This window comes from Cibotium barometz, chromosome 12 (assembly GCF_041138505.1).
Source record: "Cibotium barometz isolate CiBa-2024 chromosome 12, ASM4113850v1, whole genome shotgun sequence".
NCBI lineage: Eukaryota > Viridiplantae > Streptophyta > Polypodiopsida > Cyatheales > Cibotiaceae > Cibotium > Cibotium barometz.
Window position 1 is genome coordinate 5644143 of NC_141057.1, and position 16827 is coordinate 5660969.

Consider the following 16827-nt stretch of genomic DNA (forward strand, 5'->3'; position numbering starts at 1 on the left):
TAGAATGGGAGTATCCATGCCTAAGCTGCATATGAACACTAGATAAAATTGCTTACATCATTCAGTTGTCAGTGAATACAAAAAGAATTGTGTTCATTTAAGTCTTGAAGATGCTCTACTTGATATCATTACCTTAAACGTAGAGAGTTTTCAGTGAGCTTATAAATGTGGTGGGCATCAAATTCAATCTGTTGGCATATTATCACCTTGAGCTCATACCGTCGATGGTTGGCTTGAGTCGATGCCCTCAATGGTTGGCCAGAGTGAACCTAGACCCTGGTGACTACAGTGGAACCCTCGTGTTTGAACGATTTTAGAATGGCAGCCACCTTGAGGTTGTTCATTGTGTACTACCATGATGTGTTATCTGTTTTGAATTGGATTTGAAACATCCTCTACCTTATGAAAGTCTTGATTTTGATTCCATTGATTTTCTTGTGGCATTTTGGGTGCCATCAATTCTGGTTCTATTCTCTTGAAATGCCTCATTTTGTTGCCCTTGATCACATCCCACTTTGAAGGGTGTGCATAATGGCAGTACATTCTGCCAACAAAAAGTTGTAGCTCATCCTCCCAATTATAAAATTTGACAACCTTGCATGATCTTAATTAAAGTGGTTGGAATTTAGACTCGATTGCAGTGTCTACTAACCATTTCTTAGGAGGCGGCTGTAGAATCCACCGCACAGAGATGAATGGGATGGAGTAGGTTGTCATGTATGAGGATGAATAAGGCCTTGCATGATAATACGACAATGCCCCAGTTGCAGTTGTTTTGCAAGACATGACGCTTTCCTTCCTCCTTGTTCCTGCTGCATCTGCCTCTGCCATAGCCACAAGCTCAGAGGTTGGCTTTTGCAAGACAGGATTAAGCATGAGCACTACTTACTACTACTATTATCATTGCTTGAATCATCGAAATCATTCCAGCCGGCAGGTACGATGATGGTGTCAATGATCTTCTCATGTTGATCTATGCATCATTGGTTATATTGAGTGTTAGCCCTACCCTAATAAATGTAGCTAATGATCTTCTCATATTGATCTATGCATATCACTCATTCTGGTACTCATCATAAGACAGTAATATTAGCTTACAATGGTACATGCTTCCCGAAGTGGTCGGTAAACCCTAATTGCCATAACTTGCTTGCTTATCCTACCATATTAATGACCACTCCAAGTGTCCATTAGTTTTTAAAATTTTCTATTTTGGGAGATGGTATATCAGTTATAATTTTAATACTCTCTTGCTTGCTTGGAATGGACAATAAGCTTGATGACCTGATCAACAAGAATCAGCGTTTCACTTGATGTATGAACATATCTACTTATATTTTTTTGTCCGCGAAAAAGATCCTTCTATTAGTTACCAAGAGAAACAACCATAATGGCAAAGTACAAACTCTGGGAAGTGAGAATCAAGAAACATAAAGGGGAGGGAGGATGTTCTTCTCCTCTCGCTAGCTCCTTTACTACGAGGCTGCTATCTCATACAATCGGGGGAGGTGGAAACTCACACTAGTGGTCTATAGTTGAGAAAGGTACCGTGACGCGATATCCTCAGGAAGGCCTAACGGCGCTTCTGCATGCAGTCTAAAACCACCTTGAAGCTTCCCCCACCAATGTCTAGGGAGGGTATGAAGGATATCGAGCTAGATGCTCTAGATGGACTCCACTGACAAGCTTTGCTACCTTCGATAGCTTTGCTGCAACGAGCTCTCCAGATACACCATGCAACAAAACTGTTGCGAATCTTCCATCTTTGGCTAGAAGCTAGAGTCTAGTGAGCTGGGACATGCATTGTAGAAATACAAATGTGAGAGACCTAAAGGGCTATCCCCCCACCCTCTTTCTCATATGACATGATGGCCTTGACCTCAATAGCCCAAGCAATGGTGCCCCACGTAACAATGCAGTCCATAGTGAAGATGCGAAGTATCCCCTGCTAAACCTACTGAGCCTTCGGGCAATCCCAAAGACACTGACACTAGGACTCCTGGGGATGACCACACCTCCAATAGATTGCTGGCTTACCTCCAAGTGCCAAGTGCCAAGTGCCAATGTGCCAGCTGCCATAGAAAGAGTGATTTTTCGCGAAAACTATCCCACAGTTTCTTCTAGAAATCTAAGAGAAACTGAGGAGAGAGGCCCTGAGATTGCTAATGTCATGTTCAGTGAATTGTACATTTTCTCTCCCTCTTTCCCTCCCCCTTCCTAGGTGAATATCTCCATGATACTCCTCTCTACTTGAATTTATGGGGAAGAATAGAATTTCAGCATCAGTGCTTCTCCCCTACGGGGAAATCTATCTTGCTCTTGCAAAAGCAATGTCTACATGCGAGCAAGGAATTCAGGATTGGTTATCAACTCGTTAATATCTTCCTTAGTATACATCTGTTGTTTGGGTTTCTCCCTTTTCTCTAAGTTGGGCTCTACTAGCCCATAAGGGGTAGCACTCAACCTTTGACTCTTCTTGCATTGCCTCTAGACAGGGCATTTCCTCAGCCAATGCTTGTGTGAGGGCTTGGACATGGGAGCCAAGCTTCTGATCTCTCCTTCTCTGGAACATTTGTTTCTAGGATTGGTTCTCTTTTCCCTATATCTTTGTTCCCCTAGAGACCTCCTAGCATCTAATTCTTGTTTCTGTTGGTTATAAATCTGTAACTATTTCAAGTCCTCCTGAAACTTTATCTCTATCTCTATCTCTTTAATTGTAAGAAAAAAAGGTTTCCCTAGTTTGCAATACCTTTGCGTCCCTCTTAATCCTAGGAGTGAAAGAGATGGGATCTTAAGACTGGTTCAAGGTTTCCTTGTGGACAAAAGTTTGAAGGGGAGATGTTGTATGCACCATCCCTCTTTCTATTGGGAACCTCAAGATATTACTCATTATGACCCTCGTCATCAGCAGAGTGAGCCTCTTATTTTGTATTTGGTTGCATTCCAAATAATCATTTAGCAATATTCAACAAGCCACTAGATAGTGTAGAAATTCTCTTCTCCATGGACTCTTCACCTACTAGTTTTGCTTGGATTTAGACCTAAACACACTTTGATGTGTGTTAGTTGAAGGGCCAGATTCAGTACTCCTCCGTATGCAGATCTTGTGTAATTCGATGCACTATCATCTAGAGTGACGGTCTCCTAGAATCTTGCTTGATCTCAAGTGCATCTTTGGACCTAGATTTTGTTTATGGACTCAAAGGTTGAGTTATTCATCTCACGGTCTCGTGAATAACTCTGGTTTTTCATGCCTGACTTTTCACTTATCCTTAAAACCCAAGGTTACCCTTGTAATCAATACTATTTTCTTAGTTGGCTAGGCTAGATATTATCAAGAATTAAAATATCTCAAAGGATAATCATGACGTGAAAATCAACAAGTAGTCATGCATGAAAAACCTAAGATAGTCACGCACGAAAAACTCTAGTTTTTCATGTCGAACCTTTTTCCAATTTCGATGGACTTCCAAAGACTATTTACACTGGTTAGTTAACCTCAGAAGTCTAGAAACATGAAATATTTTTGGTGTGAATTTCTTAAGAAATTCACGACCGTGAAAAATCCCTAATTTTTCACACCAATAAAAATTCTATATCTTTTCAACAATCACTTGGAGTGAGTTTGAATGGTCAATTTAGTTCATGTGGACAATTAAATATCCTTAATTTATGAAAATATTTTGGTGTGAATTTCTGACGAAATTCATGGCATGATTTCTAGAGGTTTTTCAAGTGTGAAAAATGAGATTTTTATGATCGTCAAAAACCAGGTTTGTTGTCACCCCGCCAAAGAGATACTCCACTTCCCTACTGTAAGGACTCACCTCTCTCACTCTCACTCACTCTCATTCAAAGGGAACATGTACCAAGCATACACTATCCTCTTAACTCTCTCTCCACAAGATAGAGCAAGAAGACATGCACAACTCAATTTAAAGCACAAAGAGGGATTGTGTCTATTCATTATGAGAATTTACTTATATATAGCTGGCCCTTATTCACACTTGGGCACCCAAATTTAACCCTAATCTACTAATCTTAGTCATTTGCCAACTTTTTCTCACAATCTGTATAACTTTTTGAGTGCCATTTACATGACACTTATTAGGCTACTCCTGTGTGTAGTAGGGAGTGCCTTTGTTAAGCCCAAAATGGGGTTAACAAATACACACTTATTAGGCTACTCCCTTCTTTAGGAATAGCAATTGATTACATGGTTTTGGCATCGAACTTCGTTGGTGAGGATGGAGTTGAAGGAGTAGATTCTTTATCGGAGTCAGTCGTTAAGGCAGATGGTAGGTTATTGTGTAGAGGGGCTTCTGTGTGGAAGAGGCTTGTAATGTTTTGTGTTCAACATTATAGAAATCTATTAGGGTTGGATCCTCTTCCATGCAACATTGTATTGTCAACTTTGTGTCGTTGACCGTCATGATGACCCTATCGCTAGCAAAGCATAGTGGTGCTTGGGTAGCAATAGTCCATTTATGATCCAAGATCACATCTGCTTCCAACACATACTCAACCACAAAAAACTTGTAATAAGGGTGTTATTTTCAATATACATTGCATGTTCAAAGTACCCCAGACATGGCTTGTTCAAGTCTTGTGTACATGGAATTCTTTCAGGATGAGCCGTAAGTATTGGTTGACCTAACAAATCCCATAACTCGAGGGTCATGAGATTGTGTTCTCAAGTTGGATAAAGCTATGCTTGGATTGTGGTGATTTTATTGAAAATTTTCAATCCAACCATAATTTTTGGAATATTCTCAGTAAGGTATGTCGGAAGTTCCAGTTCCTCCAAGGTCTCTTCCTCCGGTAATAGCAATTGGACAATTCCTGCAAGAGTGTTCAAGGTGACTATTTGTACAGATTCATCAAGTGAATACAACGAGTCACGTATCCAAGTTCCACCAAGGATGATATCATAGTCAAGGGGATCTGTGGTAACATGGAATCTAAATTCCACATCTCCACCGATTGTGTGAGTAGCATAGCTAAACTAACTTGGAACTTCAATGTTTTGTCCATTGGCTCCTCTTGCAAGACCATTGTCTTGATGAGAGGGATGAGTTTAGGTTGCCTCAATGACACCCAAGTGTCTATTGTCAGGATGTTATGACTAGCTTAAGATCTAATCAATGCGCGTTTGTGCTTAACATCATTGCCTGCAGGGAAATCTATCCATGCCATGATAGAATCTTCAAGAGAACAATGGATGTTTTAGTTTGTGTTTTAGCTTCAGATCTTGTTCGGTTTCATACTCCTATTCACTCTCATTCTCTTTTTAGCTCTCAACTTTTTCAAGAGTCCCCAATGTGTAAAATGGTTCACTCGGTCTTTTGACAATTCTGATTAAGGTCTGTTTGGAAACTTGTGAATTCTCACAGTCTTATCCTATGTAGCTCTTTATGTTTTCGTATAACTCATGTTTAGCCTTTAAAGGTGCAAGTGCTGATGCTATGCTGGCTCCACCATGAGAGAAGAGCACTCCTCCAAATGAGGTTTTGAGAGACTGCTTTAATTTTGTAAGGGATTCATCAAATTCCTCATGTGCTTTTTTAGCTGCATAATTCATGCAATTTGCCTCCTCTATAACGACACTTCTTCCTCTTCAAAGGGAAAGTGATACTATAGAGAGTACATCTTCCTCTTCAAAGGGAAAGTGATACTCCTCCAGGTTCTTGTATTTTGGTTGCTTTTTTAGGATTGGTATTATGAGGTTCAATCATAACCGATGATCCTATAAGACACTCAACAATGCTAAGAATGCTCTCCTAAGCTTGCTTTTTATGTTCCACATATGTCATATGATCATGATTTTCAATTTGGGGTGGTTGGGCGGGTTCTAGTTTCTTGATTGGCCTATTAAGTGCACTAAGTGACGAATCAGAACTTGTTTCATCCTCACTAGGTGACGTACTAGAACTTGTTTTATCTTCTTTCTTTGGATCGTCAGGTTTTCTTTATGTTTGCCCATGCGACGAGATCGAATTTGGGTTTTTGTATCCTGTGTCGCACATGTGGGTGTTGTGGTTTAAGTGGTGGCCTTTGAGGTGGATGCTTTTGCATCATGTATAGCTTTCGGCTCTTTTGGGTTTATTTTTTCCACAGGTTCCTTTTCCCTGTCCTCTCTTTCAACCTTGGTTTTGATAGTCTGTTGTCCCTTGTTTTTCTTGGGTTCAAAAGGTTTTGTTTTCTCTTTTAGTTTCTGCTTTAAGGCATGTTCTTCTACCCATTTTGAAGTGTTATCTTTTGCATTCTTTTTTACCATTTCTCATGCCTTGGCTTGCAATCGCGTAAGCACATTCAAGGGTACCGTGGACAATTACCCGTTTTGTACACTTAAGATGTTTAGAGTTGTATTTTGTGAGATAGGTTGCAGTGAAGCAACTCACCTTACGCAATCTTGGAATGTGTGGTCGATGCCACAGCGTTCACACACAGGGGTTACAAAATGTTAGTGATTGTGGGTATGGAAGTATTCCAAACTATGCAATCTGTCACCTTGTGCGGTACAATAGAAACACTGAAGTGTTTGCTTAACTACTTCTTGAGCGGTTTCTACCCTTTTGACTGTTTTTGTTTGGTGCATGGGAGATGGAGGTTTTGAGTCAATTATTAATGAATTGGGACACTGGCAATTATTAATGAATTGGGACACTGGGTAGTATCATAAAACGAAAGGTTTTGTAATATATGTAGTACATAAAAACAGGCGCCTTTGTACGCACTTGTAATGGGGATTGGGATGGTCGTAGTGATTGCACTTAACACAAGGCATTTCGCTCATCACTTGGATAAACATTAAGAATGTTTAGTTTTAAAGGAGCTCATCCTCTCTTAGAGATGTCAATTGAAAGCTTTTAAGCAAGGCTGCATAGAATTATGGGAATGAAAATTTTAAGATTAATCGTAATTTAGCAATTGCTTCACTTGGTTTAGATGAGAAACATCTCGTATTATGATCATCTTCCATCATGTTGTCATCTAAACGTAATGCTTCTTTACAACATTGATCAAATGTTTTTGGATTGGATACAATGATCAAGTTGTGTAAGTTGTTTTTCTTTAAGCCCATTATGAAACATCTCTTCAATTGAGAATCGTTTAATTTTTTCCATGACTCACATTGTGAGTTTAAGAGTTTTGTCCGAAGGATAAAGTCTCTAATGGTTTTGTTTGGTTTATGCTCAATTGAATATAGTTTGCTTGCTACACTCCACCAATCACCTTGTCTTGAAAAGCCATGGATAAAGGTTCTGAAGTTTGTCTCAATCGTCGGCATCAATGTGATGAACTATCAACTAGTCTTTCCCACTAAGCATAGGTTCAACATATGTACCTTGGGCATGTACCTTGGTGGGGCAGTTTGGATTTCCAAAGGCTTCACATCTCTATTCAAACATTTGAATGAATTGAATAGGATCAGTTGTTCCATTGTATTTGCCCATAATTTTGGAAATCTGTATGGACGTATTTTTATATGAGTCACTGAGGTCGTATGTGAGTGCTCTGGTAGGGACTCACTTAGTCCTTGGGCAACCCCCCTTCCTAGACTAGTCAATATATCCAAGGTGTGGGCATCCAGGGGGTTGGTACCTATAGGATTTGTGGAAATATTAGGTAAAGGACCAAAGCCCGATAGGATTGAAGTGACAGGAGATGCAAAACCCAATGACACACTTGTTGTTGGCATGGCGAATGGTATTGGGAGGTGCATTTGCGGCATGGATCTCAATGGCTCGAAGATGTTAGCCATTGGGTGCAGTGAAAGTGTCAGCCCACGTAGTCCCTCAATCGTTACCATGTCTGACACTGTCAATTGCTCCTTAATGAGCAAGCGGACGAGTTTTTTTTTAAACTTTTTATATTTTCTCACAGCCCATTACAGCCTCAAGAGGCCTGACGTACCCTTCGTTGGGTCAAACGAGTGTCGTTTACCCTAATTAGCTTAGACGCTACACGTACGTGAATGACCTCTTAGAGATATTTTTCTGGAAAAGGTGCATGCTAGTAGCTTCTTAGATGGAAGGGGAGGTCCTAAAACCTATTTTTCATCATTCTCAAGATGAAAAAAAATTCGAGAATTTTTTCATGTTTCGCATCCCGTTTTTGAAGGTGTTCCAAAAGGAATTTTAAAAAACTATGTATGAGAGAGTTGTAATATTTTTGGAGTACTACAACTTTATCTCTTTGAGTCTTTCGTGATTTTATCGTTTAGACCCTTAAAAAGTAGCCCGAATATGGTTCTCAAATCGTTTTTTCGCTGTTTTGGGTGATTTTTAGTGCTTTATCATTTTTTGCCTCGATTTTAGGGTTGAATTTTGAGGCCGTTGGTCGAAGGCCAAAACGATCAATTTCGAAGAGCTCGATGTCGGTTTTCTGATAAGCACTAGAGCGCTTTCATCCGGATTCATAGTTTACGAGATACAAGCCTCCAAATAGGGTTGTTTTTTAGAGTCTTTTTTTTTTTTTGCCAACGGATCCCTTTCACGATGTGAACTAGCAAGGTGCAGTTCACGGCATGAAACGGACTTCACAGATTTTATCTTCTTCTTTTTTTTTTTTGCGGGGATTGTTTCACGACGTGAAATTATAAGTTCACGGCGTGAAACACTTAGGACGTGAACCGATTTATTTTTATTATTTTTTCGTGCGGGGACTATTTCACGATGTGAAACAGTAGGGGTTCACGACGTGAAATGCTTAGGACGTGAACCGATTTTTGATTTTTTTTTACGCGGGGACTGTTTCACGACGTGAAACAGTAGGGGTTCACGACATGAAACGCTTGGGATGTGAACCGATTTTTTATTTTATTTATTTATTTATTTATTATTGTGTGAGGCCTTAAGGCATGAGACCCTTAAGGCGCGAGCCGATTTTTTCTTTTTTCTTTTTGAGTCTAGAGGGAAATTCAAATTTCCTTGTTTGGGGGGGATATTTTTTGAATTAAAAATTAGGGAGATGTTGGCATCTTCCTAAAAAGGCAAGTGGGAATCAAAAAAGTCAACCTTTTTTATGACACTCTCTTACAGCCTTCATAAATGACCCCTAAAATGGATAATTTGACAACTCATGGGCATCTACTCATTCAATGCTCATTAGCCTTATAAAAAAAGTGATTAAAAATTAATCAAATATTAATTCTTTCACTAATTTTTTCCTCTTTTAGACTAATCAATGACTTTAATTAATCCCTAATCACTAATAAATTCACACAATTGAGCACTTCATTGGATAGAGCAAGGAATTGCTAAGCTATGTGCATCAAACTAATGTGTAAATTAATGTATAATTATAGATTAAATAGACTCTTAATTTTGGTCTACTTTTTTAAGGTAAAATTAAGCAAAAAAGAGTCAAATTCCTCCAATTGATGAAGAAATTGATGTAATTAGGTGTTTTGATGCATCTAGATGCTCTCAAAACACTCAAAAAACATTAATTGCGACTACTTATATGACCAAAGTAGATCCCAAAAAACACATTTTCTAAAATTTTTTCCTCTTGAACAAGATTAATCGCCCTTAATAACAAAAACCAATCGATTAAGAAAGATTAATCATTTTTAAGAGTTTTTTGATGTTTTTGAGAAATTTTTTCAATGATTAAGCTACTCCTAATGCTTTCTAACACTCTAATGCATACAATTCCAACAAAAAAACACACAATTTAAGCTAAATTAATGATTCTAGTTCTATGTTTAATTCTAAAGAGAGTTAACATTCACTAAAAATTACATTCTATCACATTGTTTGATGCAATGGATGTAAAATAAACCTAATACACTCTATGTGCAAGTCCTAGGAGCATTAAAACAACATTATCAAACAACAAAAACAATAAATTAAGCAAAAAGACATTCTTTAAAAACTAAAAAAGAGACCTATTCTCACTAAATCACACACAAATCTATATATTTTTCATGGATAAACCATTAATCAAGATAACAGGCAATGGGTAACGCATAGATTAAAGAAAAACGATGGAAAAAGCCAAGGGCTGGCTCCCTAGCAACGGCACCAAAAATATTATGGCTCACCCTAACCCCCCTTGTTGAAACACATCCAACAAGAGATTACCTGGTGAACCGCAACTGTAGTGCGGATCTTTCCAATGGCCAAGCTCGTAACCCTTGAGGTCTCCAAACTCTACAACTCCTTGAGAAGCAATTCCACCACACCTCCCGTGAGCATTATCACACTGTGCCACGTTGCACTATGTGTACTCGTCCCTCCTCTCACTTCACCTCATATCACTCACACACACTCACTAGCATGCATTTGAGAGAGAGATTAGCAAGAGCAAGACTCAATTGCACAGGGATATTATCCTTGTATTATGAGAGATATTCACTTATATATATGGCCATAAGTGTTCACACTCACTTAAACTGTGGTCGGCCGAGCACTTTAGGCTCATAAGAGGCCTAATGCTATTACAATGACTACTCTCATAATATATCCATGAAGTACATCACTTAGGTTTTCATCCTAACTTACTACCACACGCTCTTGAAACGGGAATCGCCATAAATACTCTGTCGTCACACCATTATGGGCGCTCGTCCAAGTTATAGATTTGGACACCATTCTTCATATCTTGAATGTATGACATTTTGGTGTATCTACCTTGAATCCTTGATGTAAGATAATGGTGGTAGGTCTTGTTACTCTAGGAATGGGTTAACAACCTCTATGACGTTTCCTACTCAAGTTAGAAATTTACTATGATACCTTACTAAGTTCCTCTAATATGTTGCAATTGCTAAAAGTAAGGGATTACATAGCTTCATGCACTCTGAGAGAGAGAGAGAGAGAGAGAGAGAGAGAGAGAGATGCATATTTTAGATTAATGTATTTGTTGTGAATGTGTGTGGGGAATGAGGTTCAATTCTTATTTTGAGCCTTGAGGAGATACACTATCATAGAGAATTTGTTTCAATGTGTGTGTGTGTGTGTGGGGGGGGGGGGGGGGGGGGGGCTATGCATTACGTAGCTTCATTTCTTGACTCTACAACAAGTCATGTTGCAGAGAGAGAGAGAGAGAGAGAGAGAGAGAGAGAGAGAGAGAGAGGAGTAGCATGTGGCATTGTGAAGTAATATTTTGTGTGTGTACGTGTGGTGTTAGTGAGGCTCATTAGTTAGTTTGAGCCTTCAGAAATTACTCTATCATGAACCATTTGATTTTGGTGTGTGTGTCTATGGGCTATGATATCAACAAGGTGGCCATGAGGCGGCTCAAACTTAAGTTTGAGCCTCATGGAGCATTTTATTTCAGTGTGTCTCTATCGGGGGGGGGGGGGGGGGGGGGGGGGGGGGAGAGGGGGAGAGGAGGGATGCTATCAACAAAAAGGTGGCCACCATGAGGCTCAAATTTAAGTTTCATCCTCATGCACCATTTGATTTTAGTGTGTGTCTGTGGTTGGGGGGGAGGGGAGGGGAGGTTATGCTATCAACAAGGTGACCATGAAGCTCAAACTTAAGTTTGAGCCTCATGAAGCATTTGATTTCAGTGTGTCTGTGGTGGGGAGAGGGGGGAATATGCTATCAAAAAGGTGGCCATGAGGCTTAAACTTAAGTTCGAGCCTCATAAACCATTTGCTTTGAGTGTGTGTCAATGGTTGGGGGATGGGGGGGAAGGTGGCCAACATCAATTCTCACTTAGGCCTTGAGAAAGGATGCTATCACACCCACACAGACACATGGGAATAGTATGAGACATTTTGAAGTAATATTTCTCTCTCTTTTATGTGTGTTTTTCTGAAAGGCCCATTGCTACATTTGGACCTTGATAAACTATGGTATCATGGAACATTTAATTTGAATGTGTGTGTGTGTGTGTGTGCTTGGGGGGGTGCAGAGGGATGACTATGCTCTTTACTAGGTAATTTAAGTTTGAACATCATGGAACATTTGATTTCAATATGTGTGTGTGGTGACCTTTTGGCACTTGAATTTGTACCAAAATTTGTAAATTGGAGTTGACAGAATGACATCTCTCTCTCTCTCTCTCTCTCTCTCTCTCTCTCTCTCTCTCTCTCTCTCTCTCAAATGGGATACCCATTTTCAAGAAGAAATCCTCGTCCAATAGCGAGACAGTTAACAACTAAAGAAGTGGCTCTAAGAACTTGAGCGCTGATGAGGCCGTCCTTGTCAAAGAGAAGGAGGTCGAAAGGCACCATACCAATGAAACAATGGAAGTGAAGACTCAAGTTAAGGAGGTTGCACAAGGAGTGGAAGGGTAGGTTGGCATTCCCTCAAGAGAGCTAAAGCATGAGGAAATTCTAACCCTCAAACTAAGCTTTGAGGATTTGCCAGATGTTGGATGATTTGCACCCTATAAATCATGGGAATAAAGGATTATAAGTGATGGTCAAGGCAGCACAACAATAGATTACAAAATATGATCAATTTTTAACTACTATAGTGCTCTTATAATGGTCTCATAGGTTATATATGGCCTCTACTAGGAGGTTAATATCATCATTATCATCTCTCTCTCTCTCTCTCTCTCTCTCTCTCTCTCTCTCTCTCTCTCTCTCTCTCTCTCTCTCTCACCAATGATATAAATTTATTGTCTCCACATCAATATACAAATTACTACTATTCTTACGTATGAGTTGGAGCATAAACTCACAATAAAACAACCACCACCCTATGGGCTAAATATGCAATCATATTTATCTACACTAGTTTCATCCTCTTTGGATTGAGGCTTGATCTTGGGAAGGGAAAACACATAAAAATAAATTATTCACTATATGATATGTAAGAGATCAAGCACACAACTCTTGTTTCCTTATAGTTTCACTATGTGATATGTATGAGATCGAGCACACAATTCTTGTTTGCTTAGTTTATGCACACACTAGATTGCAGTTCTTACATGTCTTGGATGGGTTTCTTAGTCTGTCAAATATGCTTGATGGTGGCCAATGTAGGTGGCACCTATGGGCTCCTCTTTTTCTAGGTGATTGATTATTGACATCACTTACTCATCGTGTTATGACATTTAACCATCCATAAATAACTGCACACACATGCACACATGGCATTCGCGCACCATTCTTTTTCTAGGTTCTTGAATGCTTACTCATCATGTTATCACATTCCACACCTATGTATTTTTCTAGGTGCTTGAATGCTTACCATCATCTTATAACATTCCACACCTATGCATTTGCACATATCTACACATGCACACGTGCATGTGCGCATGCACGTACATGTTGAAAGAACGGTAGAGGGAGAGGAGACACACACACAGGAGTAAACCCTAATGTATATTGCAAACCCTAACCATAGAGGGAAGCCATCTCTACTCTCACACAAAGCATAATTCCATAATCCATAATACACACAACACTATGAGTTGTGTCCACACACCTAGCCCTAGCTAATGTCCACACACTATGACGAGCTGGACACACGGTCATTTATGTCTCACACATGTTCCTACCTAACATGCCAGCACATAGCATAGCTGGCTCACACTGACATCGAGCTTGAATCTCAACAGCCCCTCTCAAGCTCATGATGTACTGCCGATGAAGATGTAGACGAGCTTGGGATATCAAGACTCTCAACACTCCCCCTCAAGCTCATCCCATGTACTCCCAACATAGTCCGGAAGTACTCAAACTTCTCCCTGCTAAGTGGCTTTGTAAAGATGTCTGCCACCTGCTCATCAGTCTTCACATACTGAAGATCAACTGTATCATCTAGCACCTTTTCTCTGACAAAATGATAATGGACCTCTATGTGTTTGGTCCTCGCATGAAACACTGGATTCTTTGCCAACTGGATACTGCTCATGTTGTCACAATGAATGACAACTTTGCTATCAATAGGCTCTCCCAAGTCTGTCAAGAGATTCCTTAACCATACTGCCTCACAAAGTAGCAATGGCTGCACCCCTGTATTCAGCCTCTACTGGATAAAGCAACTGTAGGTTGCTTCTTGCTACTCCAACTCACCACGGCACTTCCAAGTGTAAAAGCATATCCACTAGTAGACCTCCTGTCATATGCGCTAGTAGACCTCCTGTCATATGCGCTACCTGCCCAATCAGCATCTGTGTAGCCATGTATGTCCAAGCTTTTACCACTCTCATAAAGTAGACCATAATGTGCAGTGGTCTTCACATATCTCATGATGCGTCTCACTGCATCCAAATGAGGCTTTCTGGGGCTCTGCATAAACTGGCTGACGAGCCCCACAGCATAACTCAAATCCGGGCGTGTGATAGTCATGTATATGAGACTACCAACCATCTTCCTGTACATAGATGGATCATCAAGCTCCTCGCCATAATCAGCCCACAACTTCACATTTTGCTCCAAAGGTGTACTCATAGGCTTACACCCTGTCATGCCATATTTTGCCAACATATCCAATGCATATTGGCACTATACTAACCATGTACCTGCATGATCTTTGACCACTTCAATTCCAAGAAAGTATCTCAACTCACCAAGATCTTTCATGTCAAATTTCCCACTCAAAGCTTTCTTGTATCACATCTGCACCGTGATCACCTGTGATAATCAAGTCATCCACATAGATGACGAGTAAAACAATCCCATGCTCTGTCTTCTTCACATAGAGTGAAGAATCTGCTGTAGAAATCTGAAAACCAAGTGAGATAAGATATCTGCTCATCTTATCACTCCAAGCAAGAGGTGCTTGCTTCAAACCATACAATGCCTTTTTCAATCTGCATACGTGAGTGGGATATCTTGGGTGTACATACCCTCCTGGCTGTGCCATATACACTTCCTCTTGTAGCTCTCTATTTAGAAATGCATTTTTGACATCCATCTGATGCATTTCCCAGCCATTAGCTGCAGCCATAGCAATGACTACTCTCACTGTGCCCATCTTAGCCACTGGACTAAAGGTCTCATCATAGTCCAAACCTTGGGTCTGTGCATAACCCTTTGCTACCAATCTTGCTTTATGTCTCTCAATAGAACCATCAGATTTGCACTTCACTTTGTAAACCCATTTACATCCAATAACATTCTTGTCCTTTGGTAATGTAACCAAGTCCCATGTGTCATTATGGACCAATGCGTCCATCTCTACATCCATTGCTTTCTCCCATACATGCTCTCCAATAGCCTCTGTATAGCATGTAGGTTCCACATGCTTCACCATAGATGTCATGTATGCATAGTGCATAGCAAAATCTCGATATGTCAATCTGTCAACTGGATATCTGACTCTCTGGGATCTCCGCAATGCATGCGGGTCACTCTGAACACCTGTAACTCTAGCATGTGGTGGCACATATCTATCCTGCCTAGCACCAGGTGTATGTAAAACAGGTATGCCAAGCTCCTCATCCAAACTCTCTGAACTAGATGACTCATAATCTGTGATTCCAATTCCTTCGACCTTCTTCTTTCCTTTGTCCATAGCACTACTCCCAGTGCTCACACTCTCATGCCTCAAACGTCCTGACCATGGACGTACAGTACTACTCTCAGCTTCTGCTGCTACTGGCCCAGACATAGAAGTAGAACTAGAACTTGCTTGTGGCAAGTTCACAGGCACATCAGTCCTCAAGTGACTCAATGACACCCTCATCTTTTGCTTTGTACCAACTAGCAAGTTCATCAAACACCACATCTCGTGAGATGACCACTTGTCTAGTTTGTGGGTTGTAACATTTGTATGCCTTTCGATCCTGTGCATATCCAACAAATACACATTTCTCTGCCTTAGGATCCAACTTCCTTCTTCTTTCATCAGGCACATGTACATAAGCTATGCATCCAAAAACTTTAAGGTGTCCAATGTCTGGCCTATAACCTGTAAGCCGCATCTCTGGCGTGCTTCCATGAATGGCTGCTGTAGGTGTTTTGTTCAGTATGTACACTGCAGTAGCACATGCTTCTGCCCAATAGTAATCTGGCATGCTCTTTTCATTGAGCACATGCTTTTGCCCAATAGTAATCTGGCATGCTCTTTTCATTGAGCATCGCCCTAGCCACTTCACATATGACTCTATTCTTTCTCTCAGCCACACCATTCTGCTGAGGTGTATACCTGCAAGTCAATTGTCTTCTTATTCCATGCTTCCTCAAGAAATGCTCAAAAGCTTTTGAGGTGTATTCACCACCTCCATCTGTCCTCAAACATTTAATCCAACAGCCATATTGCTTTTCTGCAAAAGCTTTGAAATCCATGAACTTTTCCAACACTTCACTCTTCTCTCTGAGAAAGTATATCCATGTCATCCTGCTGAAATCATCTATGAATGTCACATAGTATAAACTGCCTTTGATAGATGGGTTTTGTGCAGGACCCCATACATCACTATGTACAATCTCAAGTGGCTTGCTACTCATATTTCCTTCTTTAGGGAACCTCAACCTTGCCTGCTTTCCAAACTGACAGGCTTCACAAACATGCATATTTCCATCATATTTGAATCTAGGCAATCCACTGACAATGCCTCTTGTTTGCATGTTCTTTAATCTCTGTATATTGACATGTCCAATCCTCTTATGCCACATATCAATGTCTTGTACCACATTTTTGCTTTTGGAGAACATGGCTGATTTTAGCTCAGGAATTCTAGCATCCAACTTAAACAATCTGCCTTCTTTCTTGCCTTTAGCAAATGACTCTACATCCATGTTTGAAATCTTCAACGAAGCATCCATGCTCGTTGAAACGAACCTGTAATCCCTGTTCCACCATTTGACCAACTGAGGCCAAGCTCTTTGTGATAGAAGGCACATACAACACATCTGACATAGACTTTGTCTGACCATTGTGCATAACCAATGGTACACTTCCAACATGT